The sequence below is a fragment of the Triticum dicoccoides genome, chromosome 1A (genome assembly GCF_002162155.2).
Source record: "Triticum dicoccoides isolate Atlit2015 ecotype Zavitan chromosome 1A, WEW_v2.0, whole genome shotgun sequence".
Lineage (NCBI taxonomy): Eukaryota > Viridiplantae > Streptophyta > Magnoliopsida > Poales > Poaceae > Triticum > Triticum dicoccoides.
Genome location: NC_041380.1, coordinates 9683382 through 9688666, shown reverse-complemented (window position 1 = coordinate 9688666; position 5285 = coordinate 9683382). Strand labels below are relative to the sequence as shown.

Below are 5285 nucleotides of genomic sequence, written 5' to 3'. Positions count from 1 at the left end.
TCGCTAGACACAACCGATGCCTCGAGCGCACCATACCACGCGAGAGAAAACACCACCACACCGCGCCGCGTTGAACATATAAAGGATGAAGGAGTCGCTAGACACAACCGATGCCTCGAGCGCACCATACCACGCGAGAGAAAACACCACCACACCGCGCCGCGTTGAACATATAAAGGATGAAGGAGTCTTTAGACACAACCGATGCCTCGAGCGCACCATACCACGCGAGAGAAAACACCACCACACCGCGCCGCGTGAGAGAAAAGACAGTCAGGGAGCAGCGCACCACACGAGAGGAAAACCACCGCACCGCGCAAGGGACGCGCTCGACGTGCAGGCCGTGGTGAGCCCCGCGCCCGTCCGCTTTCTCCTCCATTCCCCGTTCCCTCGTTCCAACCCTAAATCTTTTCCCCCTCCCTACAGCGGCCTTCCCAAGCTCCTCATCCCCTCCACTCCCTCAACAACGGTGGCGCCGGCGGCAGCAGCGGCTGTGGGCGCGCAGCGGCGAAGCGGAAGGCAACGGCAGGCGTAGGCGTGCGGTGCAAGGAGGCGGGCGCGGTCGGGCCGCGGCGGCGGCGGCCGTGGGCGGCTGTGGAAGGGCGCAGCGGAAGCGAGCAGCGCCGGACGTGCGCGGGGCAGCGCTGGAGGGCGCAGGACAGGGCGCTCTAGCCTCCAATCCCCTTCCTCCCTCAAGCTCCGCTCATTCCCCTCTTCCTTCTTCCGCCGCCCCTTCTCCTTCCCCTTCGCTTCTCTCCTCATCTGCTAGCCCGGAAAGGCTCAGCAAGGCAGCACTCGCGCTGCAGTGGTGCTGTGCGTGAGGAACTCCCATGTTATCGATCTGGTGTTGCTGTGCGTGAGGAGGACAGACATGGGGAAGGCTCAGCAAGGCAGCGCTCGCGCTGCAGTGGTGTTCTGCGTGAGGAGGACGGGCATGGGGAAGGTGCAACAAGGCAGCACTCGCATCGCAGTGGAGTGGAGCCGGCCGTCACTACCAACTGCTGCTCCCTGGTTGCCGTCCCTCATCCGTCATCTGGGTTGCACTTCTTTGGCCCTGCCATCTTCTTCCTCCCCAGTTTTTTTCTCTTTATTTCATAGGTTCTTTGATAATCTGATTTTCTTTCTTGATATCACATAGTCATGGTTGGCAGCTAATATCCAAAATTTTAGTGTTGTCAGTACACTGAGGTTTATCTTATTTTGCTAAAGGTTTTGTCTATCAAGAACTACATATGCTCGACATGGTGTCGTGGTATCTATAGTTGTTGTGGAGCTTGCTGGTATTCTGACCTTCCACTGCCTCTTTCCCCTCTCTGTATGAACCCTTTCCTCATTTGTTTTTGTTCGTGATATACTTTGCTTGTTTTGGCTCCTTTTAATTGATGCATTATTCTGTCTATTTTTGTGTACTCAGGTGCCTATGCGAGCTACATTGGAAGAATCCATGTATTTAGTTGTGGCATGTTTGGCAGCTACAGCAGCTTGATAATTAATTAGTTCTCATCCAAGGTGATTTACTTCTCCCCTTTATGTATAATGGATGGATGTATGTGGTGGTTGGTTGTCATTACTGAAGCAAGAGTTGGCTGGAGTGATTTATCTTGCTAATGAGAATTTGTACATTTCCATTTATTTTCCGCTTATCCATTTGTTTTGTATAATATATGGATGTTGTAGGATAAAGATGAACTAAAAATTGACAGCATGTACAGAGCTGGACAAAGCTTATGAATGTACCATGGGAACACAGAGTTCACTTAAATTAATATTGTCCTTGCTTATTTGAACCATCTTTTGTTTCTTGCAATAGGGGGGTTTATTCACAAGGCTTATCTTGTGGTGTGTCGGCAGCGCGACTGTACGCCACTGTTACTAGGTTGTTTCATTTCTACAGCAACACAGGCAATGCTTATGTATTGCACATATTTTTATTTCTTTTGATTTTGCCTTGGTTGTTATTTATGCATATAGCCTCATGTATGGGATCCTATTTCAGGGCACCGTTTTCAATGGTTAGTTGAGGTGCTTCTGGTTTTCTGAATGAGTACATAGGTAATGTTGAAGATGCTCTGTCCTTAATTTTTAGATGTTTACTTTGGTTATTGTTCTCACTTTGGTCAGTGCAGATCTTCTTTTTAAATAGCACGGATAGAGGACCAGAAAAGAGATACTTTTCTTGTTGGTGCACTTGCAAGTATATGCGGATCTGCACCTTAGATTTCCTTGCCTTTGGCTGGCTGTCCTTTTCTTTTGCTAGGCCATCGACTTGCTTTCAACTCGAGCAGGATTTGCTGCAACCTCCTGTTTGTGACGTGGTGCCGCCAAAGGTATCCTTCTCTCTGTCCTGATTCTAATTCTCTGCCATCTATTTGTTCACCAACCATTTATTTTCTGTTGAAATGAATGGTATTACTTTATTTTCAATTTCCTAAATCTATATTATACTTCTATTGCAATATAATATAACGAGGCATGGTCAGTTGGAAACATTATTCGCATATGAACAGGCCCAAAGGAGTTCTGAGGTATTGATACTCCTGTCAATCTGCTCTAATCTGGTTCGTCGATATCCTGAAGGAATTATACCATCCTATATTCTTTTTTCTGATTTTGGTTGGATACCTGCTTAGATGGGTGAACTTTTAACCCATCTTTTATTGCTTGCAGGTGTATTTGTTGGGTTCCTCTTGGTGTGTTGAACAAAAATTGGCGTGCATCACTGATATTTAAAGATGGTTTGATCAGTACTAGGGAAAACCCATAGATGGAAGGAAATTATTGTAGGTGAGAGCATGGTACCCCGTCTCCTCCTATTTTGTTCCTTTCTTATAGTATTACTTTGAGGCATTTTTTATAGCAAAAGAATCAGATTGAACATTTAATATCCTTATTCCTTATCATGCTATGCAGAGGCCCTTAGGTTTGCATTCGGGTGCTAATTGTTTAATAAACAGCATGCATTAGTTAGCTATAATCCTTTATCTTTTCCACAAACATGATGATTATGCTCAGTAGGATTGTCCGTTTCACATCCCAGAGATGTATATCATTGTAAAGTAAGGTTTAAGGAGATCTAATTCCTGGGCATATCAATGTAAGAGCACATTTTTGTATTAGAATGCTTACTGTGTTTTACATGGTGGTGTTTCTAAGAAAGTAAGTTTGGTTGTGATCTTCAAATGGTCTGAAATTTAGTTTAGGGATGACAAAGCCTGAATGTGGCCACATTTTGGTGGGGAAGGAGGGATATAGTCTTTATAATTTAATCTTAGCCTTACACTTCTGTGATTCCTTGACGAAATGTATCTCAATGTAGTTCTGGCTGTATTGGGACTGGGATTTAAGCTTCTTTCCTTTCCGAGACGCATACATAAATATTGTGTGCTATATGGGCTGGAAAAATATTGTTGAAATTTAAACACGGATCGTATGGGCACTCCTAGAGAAGCGGTTGGGTCATATCTCTGTTTGGGACTAATTGTCAAATGAATAATATTATTTCATGCGTATATACTTTTGAGGCTGTATAATTCCTCTTTTTTGATTGCTCATAGCCTGTTCTTTTTTGATTGTTTGTTTAGGTATCTAAGAATGCTGATGATTACACTCGGAGCAAGCTTGTCGCGGCGCTGCAAGTGTTGTCCCCCTCCCCCCCAAGGGCAAGGTGAAGGAAGGTGCCTGTGTGGTTCTTCTGCAGCTCGCAGCGAGGATTGCTGTGTCCAACCTGCACAAAAATGCCAAGAAGTCCTTCTCGGAAACGTAAAGGCCTGTTTGTATCCTGCCCATGGTTGCCCTGCCTTGCCAACGATGGCACACCAATAATTTGGTGCAGGATTCCGCCGCTAACTGTTTGCCAAAAAATTGGCTACGTATTGAACGGGAGGAGCTACAGGGCTTAGGGTGAGCCAAATAATCGGAAGCCAACAAACACACGCCACGCTGTGGTCAACGCCAAATATTTGGCATGGCAAACCGGGGCTGCAATCCAAACAGCCTCTAAACCACGGCACATGTTTCTGCCATGATTTCCTTCAGTTGAATTTTGTGGATTTAGGTGTTGAAAAATTATGGGCTGTGGATGCAGGATTAGGACATGTACCTGCACTACAACGAGAGATCTGGGCTGCTTCTTTGTGGCTTCCAAACTTGAAATGTTTGTCGGGAAGTTAGTTTAGTCTTTTGTTGTGGATTCACAGCTTCTCACATGTACCATCCTCTTAGATCTTTAGATTTCCAAAGAAACAAAATGAAGATATGGGGGTATGGTCTCAATAGTACAACTTAAAGCCTTCCATGTTTTATATTTTCTCTGAAATTTGCTATTGAAGAATCATGTATCTATGTTAGATCCGGCGAGAAAAGGCGGCTTCCAAGTAGAGGATGCGGGAGTGTTGGCCACATTTGATTTTTGACTTGGGTGTCTAAATATTCTCACAATACTTGGCTCCCTCTCGGCCTTTGCGCCATTGACGCAACGAGTCATCTAGTCCATTTAAAAGACAAGCCTGGGACAAGCTTTTTTGGACGGAGCGAGTAGCACATAACATGGTAAATATTTAGTTTCATATATAAATACAGTTTAAAAAATTTGTATGAAATCCATGAACATTTTATTCACGTGTAAGTGCACAATTTTTCGCAGCAAACATCACTATTATTTTATTCACATACAAGAATATTTTAAAACACATGAAAGCACATGAACATTTTTATATAGGTGAAATTTTTTATTGAGACGCCTGAATTTTAGGTATATTTTCATAAAAAAATACATAAATCAATATAATACATTATTATTGATTAAAACTTATATATTATTAAAATACGAACAATATTTTTAAATGGGCCGCACCAAGTGCCAGCCCATGTATAAGTGTTTAGGGACTTGCGGGCTACTGCGCCCCTAGCTCACCTGCAATAATAATTCCGAATGGTCTGGCCCATTTTCTGGGTAATCCAATTTGGCATGTGCTCCTGCACGCGGAAAATGGTTTTTGAAATGTGCAAAATAATCCCAACTAAATTCTTATATATTCATTGTCACGTCCAAATGTTACCTGCAAAGTTGAAGCAAAAATGTTCAACACTTTGGCCTGTGCAAAAAAAAAATTGAAGACCAAATGTTCCCAGAAATGTCACATAATTTTTTTTCACCGACGAAACACTGCTGCTCTGTTTCACATGAATATTTTCAACCAAGCTTGCGACAGTAAGCCGAGCATCCATAAAAAAATCGGAATTTTCTTAAAACATTTTACCATTTTTTAGGTACTGTTCAAGCGGGA

At 43.6% G+C, this 5285-nt stretch overlaps 1 long non-coding RNA gene across 3 annotated transcripts; it reads left to right on the top strand.

Annotated features, from left to right (window-relative positions):
- Positions 1 to 689: 689 nt before the first annotated feature.
- On the top strand, positions 690 to 4189 carry LOC119283382. Of its 3 annotated transcripts, none has more exons than XR_005139090.1 (4): positions 690 to 1315; positions 1415 to 1509; positions 1811 to 2784; positions 3582 to 4189. It is a non-coding gene; the product is annotated as an uncharacterized LOC119283382 (long non-coding RNA). The 3 variants fall into 3 exon arrangements; XR_005139072.1 differs by having other exon boundaries at positions 1415 to 2558; positions 2668 to 2784; XR_005139066.1 differs by having other exon boundaries at positions 1415 to 2784.
- Positions 4190 to 5285: the final 1096 nt, after the last annotated feature.